The 14,501-nt window shown below is 44.8% G+C and overlaps 1 protein-coding gene and 1 long non-coding RNA gene across 3 annotated transcripts in view; both read right to left on the bottom strand.

Moving 5' to 3' along the window:
* Positions 1 to 6,758, bottom strand: part of CARHSP1 (calcium regulated heat stable protein 1) — a 38,067-nt gene extending 31,309 nt beyond the window's left edge. The window contains exon 1 of one of the 2 annotated variants that reach the window (XM_075058756.1): positions 6,693 to 6,758. The gene's annotated coding sequence lies outside the window, so the exon portion shown is untranslated. The remainder of the gene's footprint in view (positions 1 to 6,692) is intronic. The other variant, XM_075058755.1, reaches the window with a different exon arrangement.
* A 643-nt stretch (positions 6,759 to 7,401) lies between these two features.
* Positions 7,402 to 13,064, bottom strand: LOC142045271 (uncharacterized). The gene is made up of 3 exons (XR_012654552.1): positions 10,212 to 13,064; positions 8,458 to 8,720; positions 7,402 to 7,656 (listed from the first exon to the last, which is right to left on the bottom strand). It is a non-coding gene; the product is annotated as an uncharacterized LOC142045271 (long non-coding RNA).
* Between the last annotated feature and the right edge of the window lie 1,437 nt (positions 13,065 to 14,501).

Genomic DNA, 14,501 nt, shown 5'->3' with positions numbered 1-14,501 from the left:
CACAGCTCCACGTCAGTGGAGTACCAGAGAGTTTATCCTTGGGATTGGTGCCAGGGAAGAGGCAGCACTGCAGCCCAGCCATGCTAAAATGTTTAAGAACAAATTCGATTAAGATCCAGGACCCTGATTATACCAGCCTAGCGAGTGTCCAGCAAAACCACTTTTTTCCCCACTGGGCTGTGATAAATGCCAATACAGGTCTGCACTACTTTTGTTTCTCATTTTATTCCTCTGGGAGGATTTTCAGGAGAGGTTTGTCTACATGAAAAGCCTGAGGGATGGAAGGGTGGGAAAGGTCAGCGTGTGAAAAACTGACAATGCAGGCAGCAGTATGATGACACCGTGACCCTGGGATGCTGCCAGCAGTGCCTGTGCAGCAACTCTGCCAGATTTAGCCTTGCCTGGTTCCAGCAGTGAGTTTCTTTCCCAAAGTCCCTGCTACTGTAAGTAAAAGACACTGCAGTGCATCTCATGTCCCCAGGGAGAGAGACCTTTCTTGCCTAAACCTGGTAGTGGGGAAAAGTAAAAATAAAATTTTAAAAAATAAGGTATCAGAAGACAGTGGAGCTGCACAGATAGGTAGATAGATAGATACGTATAAATTTTCTCCTTTAGAACCTGTGTTCAAGTATCAGTGAGAATAATTTTTAGGACTCTGCCAGAGTTCCTGGGATAGGGAAAAGCAGCCTTTCTGCATGAAAACAAAGCACATGTTTATTCAGAAACTGAGACTTGTGTAAGATCACTTTGCAGACACACTTTCCATAACACCATAAAACAGAAAGTGAATACAAATATTCATTCTATGTACTCTCTCCCCTACCAGTGAAATGAAAAACCCACCATGTGAAATACTTTAAGAACTCCTCCTACCAGTCTCCATCACAAAGAGGCTCTATGAAAAGACTATCAGCAGATTTCATAATACTCATTGCTAGATTTTCTTCAAATATTGGAGGAAACAGAGTCACAATCTACACAGCCGAGTAAATTCTGCCCTTCCTGGCTGCTGTCAGCAGAGCTCCTAGTCTGGACATGCCACTGCAGACAGGCACTGCTTTGCTGAACTGGGTGAAAAAATCCAAATCATTTATTTACACCTCAGTAACAGGTGTAAAGTTTTTAAACAGGAAGTTCTTTTACATTGCTTTTTGGCAGTTTCATTTACCCTTTTAAGTAATTGTCAAGAAGTTGCAATCATGACCGTGGTTTACTTTAATCAAGTAATTGACGTAACTGAAAGCAAGCAGATGCCTTTGGCCAGCCTTCTGAAACCATATCACAAAGAGAAAGCCACCAGACAATAATCACTGAGAAGGCAAGAGCTCATAAAACAATGCAGTCCATATCACTAGAGTGCCTTGGTCAACCTGACTGGCTGTGCAATGTAAACAAACCGAACATTGAACAAGTACTAACATAAAAAGAAAATTCCTCCCCAGCTGGACAGGCAAGATTAAATGTTTATTTCCTGGACACAGACTACTCTTTGTCTGGACAGTCTTTAAATAGCAAATGGCAAAGAATCTGAAAGCTTGAGAAAAGCAGCACTCCTGGAAAAGTTTTAAGATGCAGAGCTGTGCCTGAAGGAAAGCAGCATGACTCCTTGTGGCAGAGCTGCCGTGACAGAATACACCATATCCCTACCACTCTGCCCAAAACCAGCACTGGAAAGGCAAGGTGAACATCAGATGCTGGGTTGGCTACAAACCTCCTTACTCCTTACCCCAAGAGTCAAGAGCATAAACAGCCTTTTGGAAGTAGAGGTTCACTCTCTGATTCTCAAGAATAGGTGGGTTGTTTGTTTGTTTTTTTACTGTTAGTCATCAAAAAGCTGCAACTGTGGCAGGCAGCTGTGTCTCCACACCAACTGGCATTCTGTCCTCCACCATGGGACAAATACACTACTGCTAATGTGACATGCAGCATGCTACACGCAGCTAAGCAAGACAGAGACCCATCACTACAGGCTCCTACAGCACAGTACGGGAGTGCTTATCACACTGGCCATGCTCCTCTGGTGTCTCATGGCTGCAGCCAGCTCAATCCAGCTTGGCTTCCCACCCCAGTTTCGCACTAGTCCCCAGCACGTTAGCTCACGAGTTTCCACTCAAAGTAGCACCAACATGTACTTTGCTTTCCTTCCTGGGATCAGCCTTAGCTCTTAATGCTCTGCCACTTCTGAAGTCATATGCTGCTCATGAGGCATGGCAAAGGACCAGCATGGTTTAATATTCAAGAGAAACTATCAGGTCAAGGTTCTCCGTTTTCCTTCGTCCCACACAAAGCAGTCTGTGATCAGATCAGGCACACAGCCATCGGGGTAAGGAACACAGCCACACGACGCGGTGCACGCAGGCTTACTTGTTTTTTCCAGAAAACTGTAACAGAGCCCTTCCCTGCAGCATTGCTCTCAGTGGAAAACCACCCAGGGATTTAACCGCAGGTTATTTTGTTTTCTCTGTGCCTTTATCCCTCCACTATCTGATCACCTTTCGAAGGGAGCCTGCAGCTCAACCCCAAGCTTACCTTCCCAGACCCCGTTGCTAGGTGAAATGTGTGGTCACAGGGCACAAACAGAATTATTGCCCAAACAGCCTGGCAAGAACCCAAAGGCCAAATTCACATTTGCTGTCCTTGAAACACCCTAGTATTTAAACATCTGTCGAGACCTTCACCCTATCTTCAGCTCCTCCCTGGAGAAATGCAGAATTCCAAGCAACTGCTAGATTAGCCTGCAGAGCCTAACACTCACACCATGGATAATAAGGTCAAAATTTAACATTCATTTCCTTTAGACTTCTATTCAGTTTCCAAATTGCATTAATAATGCAGCAACCTCTTAATGCGAGTGTCATTACCCCCCAAGATACTCAATCGTTATTTAAAAAGGATTTCTTAGGTTACTTAATTATTTATCTATATTTTAAATCGATCCAATGAAAAAAAGCAGCTGTGCAACAGCCTCAAACCAACGGCAAATAAAGAACCAGCAAACCTGTGAGATCAGTCAGTAAGATTGTAGCATCAGAGGAAGAACACAAACGAAACTTGATTTAACTGAAGTGGGAAGGGGTTTTCCAGGCTGTTGAAGCCCTCTCCATTAGCGCAAGGTCAGGCTCCCAGGGCAGAACCCATGCCCCATTCACCCATAAGCCCTACGGCCAAGCCTGAGAAGATGCGACTTGACTCGCATGGTATTTTACAGCTTCCCTGGGGGAGAGCAAACAACAGAAGCACCACTTTAATGTACTTTGCATGCCCCCAAAATGACAGAAACGAAAGCTAAGTAAGTGTCTTTCTGCACCATACAGAGACAAAGAAAGCGTCAGTTCGGTTCCTCTCCCAGACGCATCACAGCTGCTACTGAGGTGGGGATGGTGCTCTGAGGTGTCACCTCATGACATAGTGGTTCCCATCTCTGCACCTTCTGTTCCTTAAATGTCTTTTTTTCCTTAGTAACTAGCTGAGGGGATAAAAAGCAAAGTCTTCCTCCAAAGTGATCTCGCTCATGCCTGTTTACAAAAACCAAGAGGCAGATTTTTATTCTCAGAAAGGGGAGACTGTGCAAGAAGCAATGCTGCAACAGGGAGAGTTCAACACCTCTGTGTATGCAGCACTGTCTTTGTTAGCTGCACAGACACCATTCACTGCCTCATTCAGTGCTCTTCCTGATAACATGGGTTATATCACACAAGCTATATCCACAAGCATGTCATGAAAATGGAGGATAGGCACAAAGAAAAATCCTGAAACTGCTGCCTAGCTAGCAGAGGTCAGCTTAGAGGAACAAAATTGCAGAACTGAAAGAGCAGAGAGCAGTGCAAGGCTATGGCTGCTTCACCCGGGCTCCGAGTCACCCCCTGCAGCCCCCAGAGACCATCCAGACAGCGATGAACAGAAATAAGCAGAGATCAGTGCGGGAGGCAGAGGAAATGAAGATTACTGATCTGTCCAGGGGGCTGCCTTCTACACGAGGAAAAGACAGTATTAGACTGAGACAGTAGGAAGCAAAACAACTGTATCTACCCTGCCCTGCGAAAAAAGAGAAAGCGGTTAGTCAGATGAATGCCTTCTATTTTTCCATGTTATCCAAACTATGCTGGGGGGTGACACATCACACAAACCCAAATCAACACTCTGCACCACTCGCTTCTCTACACAGTGTTTCAGCTGTTTCTTTTTGTTTGGTTCTCCACATCAACCTGTTGCAAAAGCAGGATTTGAGGTTTGTTTTTTTAAAACTGTTGTGCAGAAAAAAGCCCCAAACATGCCATTTCATTCCTTTCTTCCTTCACAAAGATTGCTGACCCTCTACTGTGGAGAGTGCTGCTCCCAGCCCCACTACCCGCCAGCCCCCAGGAGAAGGCAACTCCCAGCCCCAGGGAAGGGATGTGATCCCCACTTACACTGACTCACTACCCTCTCCTACTCCAAGGTGGAAGCTGATGGGCTTTGCACTTTTCCAACTCAATTCCTCTCCTTAGTCTCTGTCAGAAACCTTCCAGATGAGGGGCAGATTAACCATCAACTCTCACCACCAACGTCTAGAATATTTATCAACATAGACTTGAACAGTTACTATCTCATTAAATTTTGCTAATGATGATCCTCAACAGTCTTCTTCCAAGTTTCAAGCAGTTACTATTAATCCCTGCTGAGTCTAAAAATGTGATCCAAAAGTGGTTCCCGATAGAAATTTGAGACAAAAATAGACGAAAAGTTGACATCAGTAGCAGCTTTCACCCTGAAGCCACCCCAGCCACAACCAGCTTCTGCACCCCACAGCCCACTCATGGTGAAAGGGAAGCAGGGGTGGGATTTCTTTACTTCTGTCACTGACAGCCTTAGCACCAAGAACAACCTTGGCCATTACCTGCTGGTCCTATCAGCTAGAAATAACCCTCCACACCACATTCCATCCAAAGAACCACACTTCATCTAGCGTAATACCAGCACGGTCTGGCAGTTTGCTGTAAGGGATCTTTAGTAGTAGCAGATACATTCATATTCATGGTGCGTTTAATTGTTCTAGTGTACATAAAGACTGGATTCACCAAAAGTACACCACTACCCAAAAAGCAACAGTCATAAGAGAAGACAGAAGTCAGCACTACCTGGCCTTATCTGCCTACTTTCAAATTACTGTATGCAAATATTTCTGTGCTTACATGCATGCAAGTAAAGGATGGGATGATGCTGGTTGAAATATTTACAACCGTGGGCAAACCACAGTGACAGAAGCTCAGGGCAGCGGAGAGGGTAATTGTAGCCAGAAGCAGGTGCACCAGAGATGGGGGGACAGAGGCAGCAAAACCATGCGGTTGGTTATGTCACACGTGGGTGTCACGACATACACAGTGCTGTGGGATGCAGCCTCAGCTCTGCCCCTGCGAAAGGCCACTCACAAGAAATGCGTTTTCTCTCCTTTTACATACCCACATAGCATGTGAAAATATACCCATTGCCAGAGAACAGTCAGATCTTTCCGCATACAATTTTTTTCTGTAAACACACAAAGTCTTCATACATGCATACTTTAAAAAAAAAATATATATCCTTACTACATGTCAGTTAAGCCTCTTTAGATTTAACGAGATACTAAGCTGCATTTGTGAAAGCGCAAGCTCTCTGCAGCTACACAGTACTTGCTATCTTCCATTATTAATAATCAACATAAGGAAACAAAATGTGTTTGCCAAACATAATAATCAGAAGGTGACGGTTAAGAACAGCAGGCAAAAAACCCCTTCTCATCCTCACAAAAAATAATGATCAGGAGGGTCATGTCAAAGCAGCCTTAAAATTTTCTCATACTCTCGAAGAAATCAAATCTGGCACCACAGAATGTTTTGCAAACATTTCTCAGAAGTAGCTCTGCAGTTCCAGCAAAAACAGTGTCAGAAAAGCACATCAAATCATCCCCTCCCTAAAAGCCAAATTCAGAGCCACTGATCCAAAAATTAAGCTCAGAGGCTTCTCCACATGGGCAACAAGTGACACGCATACACATCCAACGTTAGAAAAGAACATGCAATTGGGGTTGTTTTCCCCAGTTTTAATGGACAGAGGTGCTGACTGTAAGAGCAAATCGTTCATGCCACAGCAATGGACTCTCCAGCAAGACTCCGTAAGAAGTTTTAAAGCATCCCTCTAAGCAATCAGTGCTACTAGACCTTTCTCTTCCTAGCAGGAGAAAGCTCTTATTTAGCGTGCGTTGTCTTTCTCGTGCTTTACCAAACAAGCAATTCTGAGTGTAACAACGACACAGCCCCAGTTCCCAAATGCAAAAAAAAAAAGCGTAAAGAGGTGTTAAAAAAAAAAAATAAAGCAAGCAAACCATCCCTAGTATCCTACGTGAACTAAACGCACTGGAACGGAGGCGGCGAGAGCAGAGCACGACGCACCTCCCCGCAGGCACACCCGACCGGCTCCCCCCGGGAAGGGCCGGCTCCCCCCGGGAAGGGCTGCCCCCCCCCGGGAAGGGCTGCCCGAGCCGGCCGCGCCGCACTCCCGGCGCTGAGCCGAAGGACCTACCCGCCTTCGCCGCCGCCCACCCCCCCCCCGGCTCCGCTCTTTACTCGGGAGAAAACCACGACCGGCAACAAAAGCAGCCCGAAGCCCCCCCCCCCCCCTCCGTCCTCCCCGCGGCGGGGGCTGCCGGCAGGCGGCCCCGGCCGAGCCCCGCTCACCTCGGGCCGGCCGGGCTGGCGGGTGGCGCTGGCGGTGCGGCGGCGCGCCCCGCTCTATAAGGCGGGTGGGACGGGCCGGCCGCCCCGCTCCGCTCCGCTCCGCCCCGCCCCGCCCCGCCCCGGCCGCCGCCTTCCCGGGGGGCCCCGCCGCCGGCCGCGGGGGGGAGCGGGGGCTGCTCCGGGGCGCCTGGCCGGGGAAACAAAGGCGCCAGCGGGCGTCTTCGGGTGCGTCTGGGTACCGAGAGCGCCCTGCTTTTCGGCGCTTCGTTTTCTTGCCGCTCGCCGCGCGGTTCCCGCGGCGGAGGGCGGCGCGCCTCGCCGCACGGGCGGGCTCAGCTGCGGGGAGCAGCCGCGGAGAGCGCCGCGCTCGGCCCCGAGCCCGTTCGTCAGACAACGAAAACTACAACAGCGAGTGGAAACGGCGTTAAAGAAGGGATGCTGTGGCCAGAGAGCTCAGTGACACCGGTGGAAGCTGCGGGAGAAGAACCCGGGTACTCTTTCCCGAATTTTGCCACGAGGAAGGGTGACCAGCTGAGCCGTGGTGCAAGCTGATGAGAAAGCCCACACGCGTGCTCCCTAATAGCGTCGTTTGCATGTGTTTGGCATCTCCCGCGTGAACCAGAGCTGCCACAACAGGGCCTGAAGTGGAAGCTGCAGCCCGACAATTGATGAGACGGTACAGGACAGTGACGAGGACAAACTCCCGGTTAATTGTCACGGACTTTACTAGGAACACAAGAATCACTGAAAGACGTTAGGGCAGAGAGAGCTGTCGTCATCCAGTATCCAGTCACCAGAGTTTCAGCAATGCTTTCAGTTGTACGCAGTTTTCCTAGCTGATAATAAGCCACAGTATTTTAGAAGATGGATTTAAAAAGATAGCTCAGGCACCAACTCCTTTCTGGTTCTTTCCACTTACAGGTACCAGACAAAGCATGTCCCCATACCATTACAAAGGTAGGATCTGTAGGAGACAGACAGAAGTATACACTCTTTTAGCCGACTATCATCACGTAAGAAACAGCAGTGTGCAACTTCCGGTAAAACTGCCACAAACAGATTTTGGCAGGGCTTTTTTTCGCAAGGAAACATAAACAGAAGTCCTATGACATACCATGTTTGATCTGAGACAGGGTATCTGGAAGCAGTTGCACAATATAAAGTAACCAGCTTCCTACATCAAACACATGGTTGTCTTCCAAAGTATCTTATCTCTGTCCACTTCTGTTCCACACAAGATCTTACCCCTTTGGAAGACACGTAGTCACGGGACTGATGACTTCTCTTGCTTAAAACATTAATTATATTCCTGGAAATCTTTTCTCTTTTGCTTTCTGTGGCAGAACTGACTGATTTTTTCAAGGTGGAGGAGGATGAAGGGAAAGCACTACATAAGTAAGCACTGTTCAGAACAATCTCCCCAGTCAGGCGGTCTGGGATTACAGCTGTGCTTTCCTCAAAAGTTCAGCACTCGTGAGTCATCCCTCTTCCTTTCCCCTCTCTCCCTCCTCTTCCCAAACAGAAATGCACGGCCTGTGGGAGATACGTGACAAAGTATGTCCACAGTCATGAGGCTGGTTTTCAATACTAGATGGTGGGCTTGGGGACAGTTAGGAAATGTGATTTTGCCTCCTGCTTTTTTCACCAGCTGCTGGAGACAAGAGAGGTTCCAGCTTCCCCCTAAACTCCATGTTGTCTCCCTCCCCTTCTTTCTCGCAGTACAATTACTAACAACGAGATAATCATCTTCAGCACACGTGCCTACCTTGCTCTCTCTGTCCCTGGTGTGGGGTGGCCAGCAGAAGGGCGGCATTGGCTCCTTCCCAGGGTGCAGGCAGGGCTGGGAACCCTCCCCAAGGCCACTGCCATTGGGTTGGGCCAGCAAGGGGCACCTCACAGTTAGGAGGGCAGGAGGTGGTCCAGAGCTGCAGGGCTCTCTTGCCTCTCTCCTCTCCTGCTAGCTGGTCCCCTGCTTACTCAGACACAGCTCTGGGCTGGTGCAGGGACTAAGCGCTCCCCTCAGCAGTCCTGACAGGGAAAAAACAGAAGGATTTCTTGATAGCACAGCATCATTAAACCACTTTTCATTCACTTAAAGTATTCAAAGTGAAATTACTTACTTGAGTCAAGGAAATGACTGTGTAGGGGGGAAATGTGTCAGCTAATGCGATTCATTAGTAAAGGTGGGTGATGTACGTCCCTGCGCAGCAGCAAGGATGAGGTGGCTTGGACAGCTCTTAAATAATTAGATGAGTGCTGGTACTCAACATAGGGCAAATACTGTCCACCTCTCTTAGAAAGGCATGAATTAGTCTAGGACAGCTCCACACATCCCAAAGGCAATCCTCATTTCCAATTCCACCTTCTGGATTGGTTTTTGGAACTATTTAATCTAAAAGATACAACTGGCGCAAGCACAAAGAGTGTAGGCTAGACATAAATGAACGGTGCCTGGAAATTAGAAGCAGGCTCTTAATGATTAGAGCAATCAGATTGTAGCAGAGAATAATAGGAGGAAAAATACCCTTAACTCCTTGAATATGTGGCATATTAAGTATGCTTCAGCCCAGAGTGCTCTGCTGCACTTTATGTTCTCATGTCCAGTCACAATGCTGACTGGAAATTGAGCAATGCAACACCAATGTGCCAAACTGAAAACATGTGATCCACCTTTCACTTAAAGCTATTTACTGTACAATGGGATACAGTCATTCTATTTTATAAGATCAATTTTTTCATACCAGGTCTCTGACAAGTAATTGTGTGCTCTCACTATCTTAATCATCTGTAATTTTGAATCATGCTTCAGATGAGTTCTGTTCAGTTTGCAAAGCGTAGAAATTAAGGACATCTTTGCTGTTCTCAGGTAAATCATAGCAGCAAGACTGGGGGGAAAAAATGGTTGTAAAGAACCAAGTCCCCCTCTGTGGTTAGGGTTTAGAATTCAGTTAATACAAATTACAGATACAAATAACCTTGCAAATACTTTACAGAGATTTGAACTAATGAAAACAAAGTCCCAAATCACCATGTAGTCATCAATAACACAGTGTAGTAAAAGTAGCACTAACACAACCTTCTCAAGAGGAACTTAGTCAAACATCTTTCCACCTTTCCCTCAGGTGGAGGATTTAGCCCCCAAACTTAGTTATCAAATCCAGAGCATTCTCAATAGCAGGGTGAGAAATGACTTCCAGAATCTCACAGCCAAACTTGGGACACTATGTCATGGACAAGGAGTAAGTCAGCTCCATGTTGTAATCACCTCCCATTTTGTACTCCTGGAAGGCATACCTAAACCCTACCAAACAGGTTTTGCTTAACTCTTAATTTGGTCAGTTGGCTATTTCACTTGGCTAGTGAAATAGTGAGAGCTGGCGTGAGCTGGCCTTTAGCAGGCTTATCTTCCTATGTTCATTCTTCCTTTTCTTATACTAAAACAGTTCCAGGTTATTCCTCCCATGATTTGCACGCAGGTAAAATTTAGTTGTCTTTATTAGGAAGCAAGGGACTTCATACCAGTGCAGGAGTCATCAGTGAACAGCTTAACAGGAGGCATAATCCATCTAGTCGCTGCAGATCATTTTTTCTCTTGGCTAGCACATCTTCAGGTTCCACTCCTTCTAAAGAAAGAGTATGTTTATCATGAGCAGAGGAATCTTTTAATGCATGAAATCAGACAGAAGCTACACAGCTACCAAATATTTTAGGGTCAGTCAGGTTGTCTGTTCATTGGTCCTGAGGCAGTCACCTAATATTCAGCTCTCAAACCTGTTCTTTCAGATCGCTTGTCTTCACAGTCAAAAGGATACAGTTTTTTACTTCAGGAAAAATAACGTATATGGATTGTGCTGAAGTAGAAACACAGAAAAGCTAAGCTTTTCAGCAAGGTAAGCTCCAGGGGAACTATGGTGTTTTAAGAGCAGTATGTCTTGTCTTCTCTGTGTTTTTACTTCACATGGAATAGGCATCCTTAAAATAACCCAAACCTTGTTCTAGTAGGAAAACAAGGCCTTAAAGAAGAACTGTTTACTCTTCCATTTGCTTTTTATTTTGTAAATACTGACCACCTGTCAAAAATAAAATATTCTCCCCTGCTCCCTTTTCAGTTAGCATCTTCTGTCCCTTATGCCTGTTGTTTATATTTACTCTCAATCATTATCACAAGTTGCCTCACTGTCCGCTCTACTTGCCCAGCTACTCCATGGAGACTCACATGCTCAAGCCACCTCAGCCTCTGCCCTCCCTGAAAGCTTCACCTGTATTTTCAGTTGATGCCCTAGCAGACTTAGCATTGCATTTACGATCAGGCCTGTTTGCTATGAACTTGCCATAAGAAGTCAAGAAGCCAGCTTGATTTCTGTTCTTTACAGAGATCCACATGTGAGCTTGTGCCAAGTTTTGCATTATGCATGCTGGAGAATCAGGCCAGGAACTGATAGGCAAAGGGCATTAACATTTGAAGACAAGATGCAGCATCCCAGCTGAAGTTTCCTTTCTAAGACAAAGTGTATTAAGGAGAAGTTAATCTACAAGCGTGATGCAGGGCACAAAGCAATCCTTAAGCACTGAACAGTGGTTATCCTTCTGAGTATACAAACTACAGCTTGTCACTAGAGACACTAACATACTACACCTCACTAGCATATGGCATTGAATTAGGAAACTACTTTTTGGAATACAAAACATAAAAGCAGCTGCTCAACAAACATATTACTATGGCCTTTATACAGATTTCCAATTTTAACTGGAACAGAGATCGATCTGACTCATATTTTACTAGTTCTGACAGATGTCATGATCAAAAGATGGCTGCTAGTTAACCAGTCAGACTACTAAGCCAGTCTTTGACAAATGTGGCATATATATCACGTTGTGTTATCTGAAGTTATTTAAATACATTTGGTTCACCACACACCAGATGATAATATTCATAATTCACAATGATGAACAATTATGATAATGATCACATAATTCATAATGATGACATGGTGATAGTTAATTATAGCAAAAAAAAAAAACCAAAATGGAAGCTATGGTCTGTCCAAATGAACACATAGCAAAATCTTTATTGTGAAAAAGAGTCTACAAAACAATCCTATCACACAAGTGGGTTGGGTTGTTTTTATGACCTGCCTCGATAGATGGCAACTGCCCGGAGGAAAACCACAAACACCAAGTTTGTAGACAGCAGCATCACTTGAATGCATGGCAGCTGCAGCTGTTCGGAGCTGAAATACAAAGGCTGGCGATTTTCATGGACAGCTTATGGTAAGATGTTTCTTATTCCCTCACTATCTGGCCATCTTCAGAATATGCACCATTCTCCTCTTTTCCCAGTTCGTCTATTCTGTTTACATCCCAAACTGCACACAGAGGTAATGTCTGTGCTTAAACTTCACATCCTTCAAAGAGCTCTGTTCATTATCAGTTGATTCTTTGTGATAGCTGTGATTAAACTGGTATAAATATCTTTATACCAGTGTGACACCTGTGATTAAACTGGTATAAATATCTTTACATCCCGAGGGCTGAGATTACTCTCTCTTTTTGAAAAAGATTGGCTCTTACTAGCAGTATGAATTGACTGGACAGCTAGATTCTTCCAAAATGCTTGTAAATGCACCATCCTACACAGCAAGAAAACACTGTCAACAACTGGAATTTTTTTCTTGGAAAAAAACCAAGAAAAGCTTCTTAACCACTATTCAGTGCTTCTGTACTTCTGCATCCAGAAGTTGTAGCAGAAACTGCATTCAGAGTCCATGTAACAAGATACTATTTCCTGTGTTTGTGATCAATGTGATATATGGGTTAGAATATTTGTGTTTCTTTCATTTTGGGCATTGATCCCATTAGCATTTTCACTCCCACACCAGGGAGAGAAAAATGCGTTCTCCAGCTACATTTCTTAATGTATGATTACTTGTTCCAATCTACAAGACATGATGAAAGGCACGCTCCTTGTCTGCATCTCTGTCCTCATTCTCTTAAAAACCACTGGATATAAAATCTCATGTACACATTACCTCAAGTCCTCTGAAAACTAACAATGGCAAGTTAGATCTGGTGAAACAAGGGTGTTTTCACAGGCTCGTAAGGCTGCCGCTCTTGAAAGCCTTCCAGGTTTAAATATTTAATGATCAGACATGGCATTCATCCTCCTAATCAATTCTTTTTTTAGATACAAGTCTGAAGAGTCTCTGAATGTGCAATCAGGCAGTGCTGGAGACCTGCAGAGGCTTCTCACACCAAACAGTAAATAGCTACACTTGCTAGGAAATGAATAGGGGAGGCAGAATTCTCTGCCCTGTTCTGTTAGAGGCACATTGAAGCTGTAAAAGGGGTAGACTGCCTTGAAATAAATTGGCTTTTATAAAGCTTTGTCTTTATATCCTTCATGTTGGTGGCATTTTTTTACTTAGAATTAAATGAAATGGAAACTTTTACAAAGTTGAAACAGGCAAAATTCTTTCTTGGAAGGCAGTGGATAGGTATAAGTTCCACACATGCATCTAAGGGATGTCTGCTTACAGACCTGGCACGTACGAACCATGCAGTGCGTGCACGTAAAAGTAGGCATGGGTTTTGGGTTTGGCCAGGCAGTAGGTTACACCATTTGTTTTAGAACCACATGGCGTATGTGTGGGCTGGTATAATATAAGAAATGTAAGTGACAGGAAGTCAGAAAAGCATGTCTGAAGTCATCTTTTGAAAAGAACTTAGGTATTTTCAGCCAAATGCTCCTCCTTCTCTGATTGGGATTCCTAACCCTCCCTCCCTTCAGGAGCCAAATACTTATCCCATTCCTTTCTGCAAAACAATAGCCAAAAGAGGGTTGGTGCTTTTCCCGTTATTTGGTAGCTGAAGGGACAGGACACTCAAGCTGAAAGTGGGAACCTCCAACTAAGGCAATTCCCAGGGGATACCAGACTGTCCTTCAGTGTCTCTCTCTCAACTGGTCTCTGTTGGCCCAAAGAGGCTGTACAAGTCATCTGAAGAGCCTCTTGAGTACTGGACTCTCCTCATCCAGAAGATTCCCTTCATCAATGGACGATACTGTAATTCCTTCACAACTGGATTAATAAAAATTGGATTATTCTTAGCAAAAGGAACTGCATCAACAAAGAGCTCCAAGACTGAAGACTACAAAGATCCACAGGAGATAGACATGCCAGATGTAGGCTCAAATCAATTCAGACAGAAGAATGGACTAAACCCCACTTCTCCCGTATCTTTGGTGAAGTGTTGAGTTTTATGACATCTTTTATTGTAGAGAATAGTTCCTAGGAAATTATTTTGCTCTAACTGAAGCCAATAATAAAATTTCTATTGTCTTCCAATGAGATCTGAGCAAGGCTGATAATGCATTCAGCAGCTAGAGAAAAAATTTGTGAGGATGGCAATGTTAACAGATAGCAGTGCTCTCTACCCTTGCTCTTCTCTTATGGGCCCCATGGATACAAGTTTAATTGTGATAGTTCATTAGCACAGCTTTCCTTTGGGCCCAGAGTTTTATACTCTACATTTGACACTTAGATCATAATGCAAATACTCATGTCTAAATAATAGAAGGTATTATTCTGTGATGACTCAAAGGGCATCAAAAATTGGTTTGAAAGATTCAGTGAGAATTCTGGTTTGTAGAAAGAGGAGAATGATGTATACAGGGAAAAAAAAAATCTCTTCAGAGAGGATTGATCTGGCTTACTATACCCACCCAATAAACAGTGGTGCTGTTATTAAGTGTAGCTTGTCCTTATGAAAGAAGCTTGTTTATGCTTTCCACAATGTTCACAGGTTCTTTTT

The sequence above is a fragment of the Buteo buteo genome, chromosome 27 (assembly GCF_964188355.1).
Source record: "Buteo buteo chromosome 27, bButBut1.hap1.1, whole genome shotgun sequence".
Taxonomy (NCBI): domain Eukaryota; kingdom Metazoa; phylum Chordata; class Aves; order Accipitriformes; family Accipitridae; genus Buteo; species Buteo buteo.
The sequence above is the reverse complement of the archived record's forward strand: the minus strand, read 5'-3'. Positions and strand labels throughout refer to the sequence as shown.